General features: G+C 34.5%; 1 long non-coding RNA gene across 1 annotated transcript in view; it reads right to left on the bottom strand.

The window, feature by feature from the left end:
• LOC116663013 overlaps positions 1-2,023 on the bottom strand; it is a 56,562-nt gene extending 54,539 nt beyond the window's left edge. Inside the window, exon 1 of the long non-coding RNA XR_004319013.1 lies at positions 1,893-2,023. This is a non-coding gene — a long non-coding RNA (uncharacterized LOC116663013). The remainder of the gene's footprint in view (positions 1-1,892) is intronic.
• Positions 2,024-15,667: the final 13,644 nt, after the last annotated feature.

Raw genomic sequence — 15,667 nt, 5'->3', positions numbered from 1 at the left:
TTTGCCTAAATTAAAAATTATAAACTTATAATCTATATTATAGATAATTTATATTATGTATGTATAGGGAAAAAATCATTGTGTATATAGGTTTCAGTACTACCAGGATCCAGTGGGAATCCTGAAACAGATCCCCTGTACATAAGAGGGGACTACTATATTTCTTATTATAAATCATAATATCACAGATAAGTTTATCATTTCAGAGGTGGAATAGTTTGAGGAAAATGACACAATCCTAGTTTGTGGGAATAGAAAGATACGGCAGAAATACAGTGGAGGGTTTTTGTCAAGTGGATGACTACGGTGCTGTGTGGGTCACCCACATGGAGAATGATGTCACCCAGGTGGCGCAGGCATCAAGATAACAGGAAGACAGGCAGTGCAGCTCTAAACCTGAAAGGGAGGACTAGGAGGTCAGCACATTACACTCAGTAGGAGAGGGAGGGTGCAGAGTTGTAGAGCTGGTTAAGACTCCGAAGAATCTAGGCTTTATATATAAAGATGGTGTCAACTGAAAAAAATGCCCAGTGTGAAAGTTGTGAGTGAAGATTTATTGGGGGCAAAATGAGGACTATAGCCCAGGAGACAGCATCTCAGATAACTCTAAGGAACCAAAGAGGCAGAGGAGAATGTCAGTATTACGTATGATTTTAGTGAAGGAGGGGTACATGCAATTAAGCACACATTTAGGCAGAGGCTTGCTGCTAGTCATGAGGAGCAGATGTCACCACTAATGATTTTAGTACCTTTCTAGATATGAGGAGACATAAGAACTTGGGCTCAAAAATTTTTCTCCTGAAGATATCTAACTATCTGAAGGCCTGTTCTGCCAGTTTTTCCCAGAGCCCAGAGAGCCTCATTCCTCATCTCCAGCCTGAACTCCTTTCAGGTTGTGTTGATGGTCAGTGACTGCCTTGGCTAGAAACTTAATCCTTGTAGAGGCAGATGACAAATGCCAAAGTCTAGCTGGCAATAGTAAAAGAATAAAAAGGAAGGGAAAATTGGAGGAATACCCAATTCAAAATACGTGGATTTACAAGAATATACATCCCTTATCACTCCAGAGGAAGTGATGGATCCCAGGGAAAACTAGGGAGATGGAGAAAATATTTTGGAAACGTAGAGGGGCTACAATGTGGATACTTTTTGTGGGTTTGTGTGGATGTGTGTGTGGTGAGGGGGTCTAGCTAGCTATCTTTTGTATCTGTTTCACAAAGACATTAATTATGTGTAAAATACTTCAAAAATCATGATGTAATGTATTTTTTAATATTCTAGGTATTTAATATTCCTGAGAGGTAATAAGGAAACCTGGGGAAACATTATATTTTGTGTTTATCTTCAGCACAACGTCAAATATGCTAAAGCCAAATTACGTAAATAAGCTGCTTCTGCCATGCTTATGGAAGTTGATATGAAGTTGTAATTTGGGTGGGTTTATATTGTGATTAAATGATTTTCAAAACTTTCTTTAAATAAGTTGGAAATGGCCAGAGGCTATGTTTCTAAGCAAAAATTCCAGCTGTCCAGTTGCATAAAGGATGTCATTGAAAGCAAAGTTGGAGATGCCTCATCAGAAAGGATTGCTGCTTCCAGTCTTATCCATCATAGATTCAGTGTGACTTTTAAAGTGATATTAAATTTTTTAGCAGTGGTGAACAAAGATCACCAGATTAAAAAAAAATTAAAAAGATGCCTTTGGGTAATTAGAAATTCAATAAGTAGGTGAATACCTATGGAGTTGCCAAACCCTTTCTATTCTTGTTTTACCATACTTCATAGACAAGTTCCCAAGATGTTTTAAGCTATTACCTTAGTTCCTGACTGGGTAAACTGGCATGTCAACTGGATTTAAAAATAAATCTCTCACACTCTCCTCTTTGACTTACCTCGCCTTGTTTCTTGAGCATTTTGACTTTTCTGGTGGTTAATAATTCTTCAAAGTTAAACCAGCTTGTCTTCATTGATTCTTTTCCCCATCAGATGCTCTCGTGGCTCCCCTGTGCTTTTTGGGTTGTTTCCGTGAACCATTACAGCCTTAAGGTGATCAACTTGAAAGGAAGGGGAAATGAAAATGCTTGAATTTTCTACGAAATAAAAATGAATCTGGCTTTTCTACTGTGCTGTGCCTGCCTTTTGTTTTCCACAGGGTTTTATTACTTTCCTGGGTCTTTCATCCTTTTCCAGGATTCAGTTTTTTTTTATTTTTTCTTCTCCTCCTATATGCTTTATCCATTCCAGGAAGAACTGTACCATGATCTGACTGACATGCGTAGCTTTCCTTCACTGCAATGCTGAGCCAGGTCAAACATTTATTTTATGTTTGTCTTTTTGCTTTCAATAGCTTGCAGCCAGTGCAGCCTTGTTTGATTTGACAACTGCTTTCAGAAGTATGTCTAGCAGAGAGCAATTTTGCAAAATCAGCCCAGACCCCAGACTCTTGAGCGTTCCATGTTGTTGAATCCCATTTAGTCACTGAAAGAGTCACTTTGCAACGAAAGCTTTGCAAGCTGAAGCTGAAAAATCAGGTATATGATATCTGAACATTTTAAAAATCCGTCCAGAAACTGCCATCATTTCCAGAACAAAGAAACTCTTCCTTGTTAATGCATAGATATCAGGTTTCCTTCTTTGTCAGTTCTTTTCTTTTCTTTTCTTTTTTTTTTATGGCTGTTACTGATGTTAATTTTAACTAGATTTTACTCATATTGAATAGGCAGGTTAGGAGGAAGGCTTAGGAAAGAGTCACAGTGTGATTTGCTTCAGTTTCTGCCATTCTTTGAGCTATTTCTTTCCTGTGAGTTAAGTATTTTTTGTATTTTCTCTATTTCCACGGTTAGTACTTCAGTACGTAACATCATCACCTTTAACATAAATAGACACAACAAATTCATAGCTAGTTTCTCCAACCCCAATTTCAATTCTCATCATTGCTAGATTATTTTTTAAAAGGCAGAACAATTTAGAAAAATTCATACATAATGTCATTGTTCAAAAGCTTTTATTTAATTTGTATTTCCCATCCCACTAATTTCAGTACACCTTTACTTTTAAAATCGTGTCTAATCTAATTTCATCTTACCTAACTAAAGATATTTCAAACACTTAATAGCTTAATATCCTTCTTGCCCTAGACGTATGCCTTCTCATTATACATTCATGAATGTTACTCTATTTACCTGTGAGTGTTTCTGCCCAACCCTCTGCCTATCTAAATCCTATATATTCCCAAGCCTCCCAGAAAATCTCTATGTAACCCTTCCTACTACTGCAGCTATTTTTTTTAGCTTTAACCTCCCTGAATACCTAGTTGTAGTAAGTGAGCCACAAAATTTAGCAAATTTACACTATTCAAGAAAAGAATACACAGATGTAAATGGTTGTTGGATCTACAATTGTATTTTATGTTCTTTAATAACATCCTAATGTCTTACATTTTTGTCTCAAGATGTGTCTGTATGCATTCTACAGATCTTGCTGAGGGTGAAAGATACACCAATTATAATACAGTCTACTCATTTAAGACATGTTTTCCTGTATATTATTTCAATTACTGTTCACAGAATTCAGCTCAGGCTAGCATTATCAGTTCCATTTTACAACTTAGACGAAGGAGTTTGAAAGAAGTTGAGTGAATTACCCAAAGCCCAGGGTTAGTACTTAGCCAATAAGTAATTAAATTCCAATTATCTTGGAAAGGTAAGATCACTGTATTCACTGGAATGAGAAAATAAACCATGGCTAGTTTTACTTAGGACTTAATTTTAGGCACACTAGCCATTAATATCAGTTTCTTAAAAATTTGAATGTATCAAGTCTAGAACACATTATTCCTTTTACTCTTTATCCCCTACCCTAAGGCAAATTCTGAAGCCTTTTTTTTTTTTTTTTGTCTTTGTTTTCTACAGTGGCTGACCTAATAAAATGAAATGACAAATGTGAAATATTAAAGAAAGACAGCCTCCCAGGAAGACTTAGACATTTCATGTTTTCCAGTTGTCTGCTATTTGTGCTGGGATTTTAGCCATGGGCGCAGGCAGTGAGAACACACCAAGCAGCAGCATCTCAGCATCAGTGAGCGAAGTAGCGATGAAAGTTAGAGGGAAACTTGAGGAGCTGTTCCGCTGACACGGAGTTCAACGGGAGCTTGACATTGAACTGAAAAGGTATGTGTATCAACTAAGCTGGAGAGAGCTGTGGAGGAAGAGCTTTTGCTAGCCTACAGCTCCTCTAGGGAAGGACACAGGGATCATCCACTTTTACAGTATAAAGCTACGAAAGCAGGAGATTTCCTGTACCCTGTATCTTCTGACAAAAAAATGTACACAGTTGAGTTTCTGAAAGATAACTGTGAATGTTATGGGAATGCTTAAGTTGGGAAGACATGATCTCAACAGTTCTCAGCTACTCAGACAGTGTCTTACTTATTTGTACTTCATAGTATGCATTTTTAACAACAGTATGCTGCCTTTGTCTACAGCTTCATGGTCTACCAAGTGTTTTCATATACACTCTCCTCTGTGACATAGGTAGGGGAGGGAGTCTAAGTCATGTTTTTTATGTATTAAAACAAAGTAAGAAGGTGATTAAATGTGTTTCAGTATCACAAAGATAAACAATTTAACCCATACCTTCTGGTTTCCAAGTCCAATGCTTCTGTCCCCATGCATGGAATATTTCTGATGAAATTCTGCCTGCCACTAACTCTTGCCTGGGCAATATTCTAGCTTGACTATAATAAAAAGTATTTAAAGATTTCACTTACTGGGAATTCATTTTGATGAGAAATCCCATTGTATCACTAAATTGAATGTGAAAATATGCCTAGAAACTCAATAATTGTTGATATAAAAACTCTGTATAAAACATAATTCAAGGTCAGGTGAAAAAGATGAAAATTCTAATTAGTAGACTTATGTAGGTTTAATGTATGAAGGTCAGAAATAGAGAGGAAATGCACCTAACACAGTTCATAAAAATTACTTGCCTTTACAAAAAAAAAAAAGTTCGTGAATATATTAGGCAAAAGGGAAGAATCAGAGGAAATTACCTTACTTTGACAGATAAGGAGAAACACTGGTGATGGCCAGCAATAAAACTTTTAATGTTGGAAGAAACCTGTTACCTGGAGCATGGAATGAGAATCAAGCTGAAATGAGAAAATATCTCTTGGAAAAATTGGAAGAATTCAAATCAGAACATCCTCATGTCATATGTCCTGAGGGTAATTAAGGAAATGTCAGATGTCATTGATGAACCATTTGCCATTATCTTGAGGAAATCATGCAGGACAAGGGGTCCCTCAGGACTGGAGAAAGGAAAACGTTGTGTCCATTCTTATTGTTCTTTAATGACCTTGTTATATATTGGTCAGGTGAAGATCCATTCTTGAATAAATCATTAATCCCAAAGAGTCACAGTCAAACCTTCAGACCTTCCTAGGAAACCATGTAATATGTCTAACTTAAGATAAATGTTTAAAAAATTATTATTTGATATCTTGTGCAAAAGCATGGTTTGCAAAAGAAATGTTTTTAAAATTAATTTTGAAAACAACTTGAGAGACACATCTGCAGTAAGTGTTCTGACTTTAAAATGACTTGAACTTTAAAACAAAATATATAAAATGCATCAAAAGATTTTATAGGTCGATTAATAAGCAATGTTTATATCATGGAAAACCTTTTAAAATCACTTTTAAGTAACATGTTTTAGTCACAAATTGCATTAACTAAAATCCAACTGCGAACGAAAGGATAATACATATAAACTAAGAAACATGTCTGAACCTAATTGCCACAATAATTAAAATAAATTTACAGGAGTTGCTAAACATAACTAAATACATTTACCTAAGGGAAATCAAAATGAAACTTGACCTATGAATCCCTACATTACCTAAGTATGTGTGTACAGATATACATACAATGGCAGTAATTTAAATGTGTTATATTTTCATGTGTCTTCACATTAGACACTGTGCAGCAAAATAATACAGGTGTGGCAAATACATATCATACAAAATAAATGTTTCTTTAAGTTGGATATAGAAATCAAAAAGAATCCAGAAGACGAAACTAAATTTAGGTAATACTGATAGAGTCAGTATCTAACTGACACTTAAAAGAACTACAAGTATAGCTTAACTTTTTAAGTTAAAAAGCAATTTATTTATTGTAATCATTATTTTCATTATTAAATTAAATAATATATGTAAAAGCCCTAAAGATTTTATTGAACGCCATACAGGCATACCTTGGAGTTATCACGGGTTTGGTTCCTGACCACCACAAAAATGCAAATACTATAATAAATCAAGTCACAAAAATTTTTAGTTTCTCAGTGCACATAAAAGTTATTTTTACACTATACTGTAGTCTATTAAGTGTGCAATTGCATTATGTCTAAAAAGAATTCTACTTTAATTAAAAATTCCTTTATTGCTGAAAAAATGCTGACTATCATCTGAGACTTCAGTGAATCATAATCTCTTTGCAATAGTAACATCCAAGATCACTGATCACAGATCACAATAACAAATATAGTAATAATAAAAAAGTTTGAAATACTGTGAGAATTACCAAAATGTGTCACAGAGACATGAAGTGAGCAAATGCTGTGGGAAAATGGTGCCAATTGACTTACTCAAGGCACAGTTGCCACAAACCTTCAGTTTGTAAAAAAAAAAAACACAGTATCTGTAAATCACAATAAAGTGAAGTGCTACAAAATGAGTTAGGCTTGTACCTAAAAAATGGTGGTAACTTTTATTATTCATTTTCCTTTATGATAACTGTCAGATAACATAGACAAAAGCAAAGGAATCAGTTTAACTGAAATTCTAAAAATCTGAATAGGTGCTTTCTTTGATGCTCTTAATAGTTTTCATATTAACTTTTGTTTCCAGTTGTATCTATTTTATTAGCAGGCTTTTGTCCTAGCTCCTAAATCTGTTCACAAAGGAATTGCAGACACTTGATGATGAATATGATGTATTCTTGCCTCTCAGATCGCTCTGACACATACTCTTACACTTCCTTCATAAAGAGAAAGGGAATCATACACCTACACACACCATTCAATTTCACACTTAAAGTTCTCGGGCTCTGTTAGGATTCCCATGTTGTTTTAGTTCCTTACTTGGAAGGCTACTAGGATTTCTGTATGGCTAGTATGAAATCAGGCTGTTCCAGCTGGAGCTGGCTAGCCTTCAGCCTACTCCTTCAGCAACAGGGACTGTGCCTTTGGAACTGTGCCAGTTCAGCCTTCAGCTCAGTTTCCTTTGGATTAGGACAGGTTCTGTTGAAACTGTACTGAGCAGTTTTTAGCCTGGCTTCTTTGGAACCAGACTGTTCCCTTCAAACTCACTGGTAGTAGACCTACGGCGTACTTGGGCTATTTGAACTATTTGAGCTGTTTACATTGTTTCAAAAAAATATTCTCTTACTGTAGAAAAACAAAAACAGAAAGAAAAAAAACCCCACTAAGAAACTGATTCCAATAATCTAAATATTTAGAGGGCTTCCCCTCTCCAGGGACCACAGAATTTATGTTTGAAAACCACAGTCCTTCCTCTTGTGCATTTCTAACTAAACGGACTGACCTGATAAAAGGCAATTTAGAATATCAATGGCTTTTATAGAGAACCTTTGAAATTCCTTGACTTTTCTTCATACTGAATTGGACAACCCTAGCTCTAAAGTTTCCCAAACTTAATGGGATGCCTATTTCAATTGGTATTTTGAGGCTTCCAAACATTACCAGGAGCTTAAAAAATTGCTTCACTGCAAAATAAGATTTTAAGATTAACTGAGTCAAACTAAGAATTAAAGAAAGGTAAAATGGCTTCCAAAGCCTTGTGTTCTTTCCTGGCTTCTTTGTCTCAGGCCTCACCTCCAGAGCCATCTTTCTACTTTCTTTCTATGCTACCTATACCTCTTCTATACCCTCAGTTCCCCATACTAATTCTCTTATTGAACTTCCCTTTTCCTCTGAAACTCTCTCCACTCTTTTTTCCTCTGAATTTATAAGAGCCTATCCCTTAAACTTAAGCCTTCCGAGGATCCATAGACTAAACTCTTAATTATTTATACTGCCTGAACTAAAGCTGCACGCAAGCCACAAAGATTTTCCAAAAAGAACCAAAGATCCTCACAGATTTAGTGATGTATCAATCTGGCTTCTCTGACTTATATCAGCGAGCTCATATACTTGTTGGTGAAGACCCACTGGGTGACAACTGCTAATTAGTAAAATCCTGAAAAATCTCCAGAATTACAACAAGGAGACCCACCCAGCTAAGTTATATGATTAGGTTCAGGCGGTCAATAGGCAACTACATAGAGCAAATATTAGGGCTTTTCCAAAGCCTGTTGACTGAAACAGAATTCAGGCTTGCACACAAAAATCTGATGAACCTGTTCATGACTATTATAACTGACTTCAGGTTATTTTTAAAGAAAATTTTAGTAATCCCTTAGGTGTTGATTTCACCCAAGTGGCTTTTAACTCTATGTTTATTAATGGGTTGAACCAGGACCTTTCCCTTCTAGTGAAAAGAACCAGGATGGGATGTGAAACTGTGTCCACTGCAGATACAGTTAATCTGGCAATCCAGCTCTCTCACACGCTAGATGAGTCACCTAAAAGGAAGACTAACAAAATTCTTAATCTTCAATTGCAGAAATTAAGGGCCCCTAAACAAGAGCAAAACCCACCTAGTTTCTGCTGTTATTGCAAAAAACCCAGGACATCAGGAAAGAGATTGTTATAAATTTAAGCACTTTTAGTTTCCTTCAGCCCTCTAACCAGCCTTTCCAATGTCCTGTCCTCCCAATTCTCAGTGATGGGCCTCTGAGGTACTATAGGGGCTCTTCCCAATCCTCCCTTTTAACTGGTTTGGAGATACATTTCTCTAGATAGAGGATGAATCTCTTCCAGTCCTAACTGACACTGAGACCCATACTCTCAGTGCTCAACCCCAGTACTATAAAACATCTCCTGCCTCAAAGTATTAAAACAGTTTAAATAGTAGGGATCTACTATTTAATAGTAAGCCACTTTCTTCTTGGTTTTTCTTCCCTCATCCATTTATTAGGCAGAAACTTCTTAGAGAAGTATCATATTGGAATCTCTCTCTCCCTAAAGGGGGAAATTATTCTGGAAATTGACAGTAGTCATCAAAATAACCAAGTGAATTAAATGACCCTTTGACATCTTTTATTTGCTTTGCTTCTGAAAGTACTGGAGCTGATTCTGGAAACACTAATTATTTGTCCCTATTGAATCAGCTACCACACTCCTTACAGGAAACAACTCCAATGGATATCTGCAAAGTTTAACATAGCTCCCATCAAGATTCAAATAGATCTTTCAAAACCTCTTTCTAGAATTAATCAATATCTTATAAGAAACCTTTCAAGTCATAAAGCCCATAATAGAAAATTACAAGGCTCATGGCTTCATTTCCCTTGTATTATTCCCTGTAATACTCCTATGTAACCAGTGAGAAAATCAACGGGCTGAGGGTGGAGGTTGGTTCAAGACCTCTGAGAAATGAACAACACTGTTATCCCTTAACACCCTCTTGTTTCTAATTCTCATCTGTTACTAGCATCCATTTCTATTAGAAGCAAATTCTTTATTGCAATTGATTTATGTAATTCCTTATTTAATATTCAAGTTGATGAAGCTTAGCTAATATTTTTTACTTTCACTTGGGAAGAAAAACAATTTATCTGGACAGTTATGCCTCAGGGATTTACTGAGAGTCCTTCCTATTTCTCCCAAATCCTAAGAACTGATCTGGTTGACATAAAGTTCCCAAGAGTTTCTACTTTGTCACAATAGGTGGATGATTTGCTTCTTTGCTCTCCTTCTCAGGCCTCCTCAGAGGAAGACAGCATCCACTTGCTAAAGCTTTTAGCCTTAGAGAGACTTAAGGTCACCAAGGAAAAAAGCAGTTCTGATATGAGAACAAGGGCTATGCCTAGATCCAGACAGGCTTTGTGGTGTTGTAAAGTTTCCCCAAACCCAAAACTAAGTACCAACTGCAGGATTTTCTCAGCTAATTCATTGTTGTCAAAATTGGACTCCAAATTTTTTCTTAAGGCCAAGCCTTTTTGCTAAAGAATAACCTGATCTAATTTTACAAGAACTGAATGACATAGTTTTTGAGACCTTAAAGTCATTGATCTGAGACCTTCCTTATTTTATAATATAGAACTTTTGTTCTATTTCCCTTCAAGTATTACTCTAGCACATTTCCATATATTTTCAGATGTTCAGTTATTATTTACATTCAGTAGAAAATACTTCCTAATTTTCATTTTAATTTCATCTTTGTTATATAGGAGTGTACTACTTAGTTTCCAAATATTTGGAGATTTTCCAGATATAATTATTTTATGGAATTCCAATTTAATTTCATTGGCATTAGAGAGCATACTTTGTATAATGAATAACATTACATTTACATAGACTTTTTTTTTATGTCCCAGAATATGGTCTATCTTTGTAAATGTTCCATGTGTCATTGAAAAGAACATATATTCTCCTGTGTTAAGTGGAGTGTTCTATACATTTCAATTAGGGTAAGTTGGTTGGTATTGTCTTCTATATTCTTACAGATTTTCTCTTTACTTTTTCTACCAATTATTCAAGGAGAAATACTGAATTCTCTGACTATAGTTTTGGATATTTCTGTTTCCTTTTGATTCTATTTTGAATATCTGTTATGGGTAACATTTTTTTTAAGATTTGTATGTCCTCTTGATGTATTTAATCCTTTATTATTGTAAACCGAACTTCTTTACTATTAGTAATATGCTTTGTCTGAAATCTACTTTATCTGATATTAATATACTCGTTCTTAGCCTCTTTTGATTAGTGTTAGCATTGTATATTGTTCTGCATTCTTTTGCTTATATTTTTCTTTGTATTTAAAGCATATTTTTTACTGGCAGCATGCAGTCAAGTATTGCTTTTTTAATTCTGTCTGATAATCTCAGATTTTAGATCAGAGTGTTTAGATCATTTAATGTGATTATTGATTTAACTGAATTAAAATATATCATCTTGTTAATTCTGTTCTGTTTGTACCATCTATTCTTTGTTCCATGTTTCACTTTTCCTACCTTGTTTGTATTAATTGGATTATTATTTTTATTATTTATCATTCCATTTTATATTCTTTGTTGGATTATCAACTATAAATTTTATTTTTATTTTCAGTAGTTGCTTTAGATTTCAAACCATAGATTTTTTAACATATCACAGTCCATTCTTAAGTAATGTTATATATAAGTATATATAGCTTAAAAATTACAAAGCTGTTACCCATTTTTCTTCCCCTGGCCTTTGTACAACTGTTTTTATATATTTTACTTCTATGTATGCTAAATAATACTTGGCTAACATTTGTATTTGAATAGTTATCTTTTAAAAATACATCTTTTACTGCTGTTCTGATGTTATTAATTCTTTGTGTAGATACAGATTTCCCTGTGCATCATGTTTCTTCTGTCTGAAGGATTATCATTAACATTTTTTGTATGGCAGGTCAGTCAGTGATCAATTCTTTCAGCTTTTATGTCTTTAAGCATTTATTCCATCTATGTTTTTGAGGAATAGTTTCTCTACGTATAGAACTCTGAGTTGTCTTTCTTTTTTCTTCCAGTTCTTTAAAGATGTTTCTCCATGGGTAGCATTGCTTTCAGTGATAAAAGGTTGCTGTCATTCTTATCTTCATTTTTATGTATGTGATTTATATTTTTTCCTGTGGATAATTTTAAGATTTTCTATAAATTATTGTTTTAAGCAATTTGGTTATGATATGCCTACATGTTTCTTTATGTTCCTTGCACCTGGAGTTCATTGAGTTACTTGACATTGAGAACATATAGTTTCTATAAAATCTGGATAATTTTTGGCCAGTATATCTCTCTTCTTCTTTCATAATTCCATTTATATAGATGGTCCCCAATTTATGATGATTTAACTCACAATTTTTCAACTTTATAAAGGTGTGAAAGTGATTTGCATTCAGTGAAACCAACTTCAAATTTTGATCTTTTATTAGGCTAGCAACATAAGTACAATATTCTCTTTTCTCCTTTTTTTAATTGAACTATTGTCAGTTACAATGTGTCAGTTTCTGGTGTACAGCATAATGTTTCAACCCTGGGCATATATCCAGAGGGAACTCTGGATGGAAAAGATATGCACTCCAATGTTTGTAGAAGCACTATATGCAATAGCCAAGACATGGAAACAACCTAAATGTCCATTGACAGAGGACTGGATAAAGAAGCTGTGGTATATTTATACAATGGAATAGTACTTAGCCATAAAAAAGAATAAAATAATGTCATTGGCAGAAACATGAATGGATCTGGAAATCATCATTCTAAGTGAAGTAGGCCAGAAAGAGGAAGAAAAATACAACACTCTCTTGTGCTCCTGGGCATTGGCAGAGAGCCTCAGCTCCCAGTCAGTTATGTAATCATGAGGGTAAACAAGCCGTACACTTATAACCATTTTGTACCCACACAACTATTCTGTTTTTCACTTTCAGTACAATATTCTAAGATTACCTGAGCTCTTCAACTCTTTATTATGAAATAGGCTTGGTATTAGATGATTTTGACCAGCTGTAGGATAATGTAAGTATTCTAAGAACATTTAAGGTACGTAAAGCTAAGCTATGATGTTTGGCAGTTTAGATTTATTAAATGCATTTATGTCTTACAATATTTTCAACTTATGATGGGTTTATTGGTACATAACCCCATTATAAATCAAAGAAGACTCATACTAAGATGCTTGAAGTTATCTCATAATACACTCTTGCTCTGTTTTTTCAAGTCTTATTTTTTTGAATTTTTATTTAAAAGTTTCTATTTCTGCATTTTTATGTTCATTGATCTGTTTTTTTTCCCAGTGGCTATTATGTTGTTAGTTATATTTTGTATATAGTATATTTTATATCAGATATTTTATTAAATTTTAAATCTGGTTTATTAGTATATCATACTTATTATGTTATATATCTTTGATATAATATATATGTGGCTATATAATGTAAGTGTTTGCACTTAATCAACTCAAACCTTTTTCACCTTCTTATATGGAATGTAATTGTATTAACTATTTTAATGCTCTCATCTGCTGATTCTTTTATATGCGTCCTCTGGGTCTGTGTCTGTTGTTTGTTTTTGTCTTCATTATGGGTGATAAATCCTGCTTCTCTTCATACCCAGTAATTTTTGACTGGCTATCAGATATTGTAATTTTTAACCTTGTTGGGTATTGAGTATTTTTATATTGCTATACATCCCTTTGAGCTTTGTTCTGGAATGCAACTGGGTTTGATATCTTTGAAGCTTCCTTTTATAGTTTTGTTAGACTGGATCAGAATAACTTTAGTCTAGGGTTCAGCTCGCCCTATGACTTAGGCAATACGTCTAAGTAGTCTGTACAGTGTGTTGTGAATTATAAGAATGGTGAGCATGAACTGTTCCTGGTCCCGCGTGAGCCAGGTGATTCTATCTGCTGCTTTTGGGTGCTTATTTCCCCAGCACTGGGTCATGTCCTTACCTACATGTGGTGTTACTATTCAGCTGAATACTTGGAGAGGATGCTTGCAGATCTCTTGAACTCATTTTTACACTACTCTTTGGTTCACTGTCTTACAAACTTATCTGTGTGTCCTTCCTGAATTTTTCAGTTCTATTCCCTCAACACATAAATCCCGACAGGTTCCTCCTGGCTTTCCCCTCCCTGTGCTGTGACCTGGAATTCTCTCCAGTTTCTGGGATAATCACAGCACTCATTTTATTTGTTTTAGCCTCCATCACGGTTTAGAGCCCCACACTGCATGAAAAACAGTATCCAAAATTCAGTTCCCTAAAATTTTCCAAATTTTAAGTTGCTTCATGCAGAAGGTAAAGGTGGTTCCTGTTACTCACTCTATCTTGGCCAGAAGAAGAAGTCAAACAATAGTGAATTTTACCATAGGTAAATCATAACTCAATAGATGTAACTTTCAAAGATAAATAAGTAAATCAGTTTTTAACTGAAAGGAGGGAAATATTTGTTCCTTTAACTGTTGCTATAAAGAAGAATTTCTGGGTAAAAACTCTGGAAATAAGAAAATGTATAGATTTCATTAAGAAGAGATGTGTGTGAAAAAAGACCCTTATGAATTAGACGGCTTGACTCAGCTGTCCTTAGCTTTCAAAAATGAATTTTAATAGCACAAAAGAAAAGTAGATAGAGAGGACTTTCAGGGACACAGGAAATTACCCAGATTCAATAAAAGATTATCTGGGCCAGAAATAATAAGTTTCTCTTTAAATAAGCAAACACATCCCAGACGTTTAAAACTGTCACTTATTATCACTTAGTAGTAATTATTTACTTCACATAAAAATATTGACTGTTTTGCAAATTAACTTACTGTAGTACTAAGTGAAGTGAGTTTTGTCAAGAAGAAAAGCAATGAACAGTGGGCTGTCTTTGTAAGCAGCCAAAGTGGTGGGCTTGGGCAGGTAAGGGGAAAATTAGGTGAGACAGAGATGCACTAAGGGAGTTAAAGACTGTTTTAAACCCTTGCAAAATTTCCAGGAGCTTTGACAGGAAGACCATGTCTACTGAGTTATATTTCTCAAACAATCCACGGCATTATTCACAAATTGTTTACCAGAACAAGGTTCTGAACTCCTGGAGTCAGTATCTGTGCCCTGACCCTCTTATTTATCTCCTTTTAAAAATTTAGTAGATCACAGCTGCAGTCCCTTACCCCTGGGTATACAAGGAAGGCATGCTTGTTGTTAATAATGTATCATAAGAAGTGTATAAATAAAAAAAAGAATGAAAGTCACTGGCAATCTCCTCTCTTTGCCGGGACAGAAATAGCTGTTACTGTGTCTCTCCACTCTAGCATAAATAATTGTTACACTTATACTATACATTCGGTTTATATCCTGATTTTTACAATGATTATAACAATTTCTAATAGTATGTATACATTTCATAAGCATTTTAATGACTGAAAATCTGCCATCCTCTACTTCTGGACATTTAGATTGTTTTTAATTTTCAATGTCATTAATAAGTCCATGATAACCTATAAATATTTCTTTCTTTTTTTTCTTAATAGGAAAATTTGTACATGCTGTTTCAAAGTTAGAACCTAATAAAATTTCTGAGGTAATTTCCAGGTTATCATTACACTATCGTTAAGTATTTTAATCATTTTTGATTACATGTGAGTTTACCTTTGTATACTTAATGAGCTTATTTTAAAAATCATTTGCATGGAACTTTCATATAGCTGTAAAAAATCTATAGCACTAAGTAATAATTTGCCTTTTTTGTCTTGGATTACTTAATATCACTTCTCTAGAGATTTTCAACAATCATTTACAATGAACAGCAGGGAGGATTTCTGACCCACACTAGTAAACCGTCTCATAAGTTTAAAGACACTGTTTTTAAATTGGAATAGGACCTGTAGATTTTGGTAAGCACTCTTAGGTATTTCAGAAAGTGAACATTACCTTTCAAATACAAAGAGCTGGTGGTAAAAAATAAACTCTAGTAGCTGGTAGGTTCTGGTAAAAAATTTTTTCTTTCAAAAAAACTTAAACAAAAGGAAAATAAA

The sequence above is a fragment of the Camelus ferus genome, chromosome 1 (assembly GCF_009834535.1).
Source record: "Camelus ferus isolate YT-003-E chromosome 1, BCGSAC_Cfer_1.0, whole genome shotgun sequence".
Classification (NCBI taxonomy): domain Eukaryota; kingdom Metazoa; phylum Chordata; class Mammalia; order Artiodactyla; family Camelidae; genus Camelus; species Camelus ferus.
The sequence above is the reverse complement of the archived record's forward strand: the minus strand, read 5'-3'. Positions and strand labels throughout refer to the sequence as shown.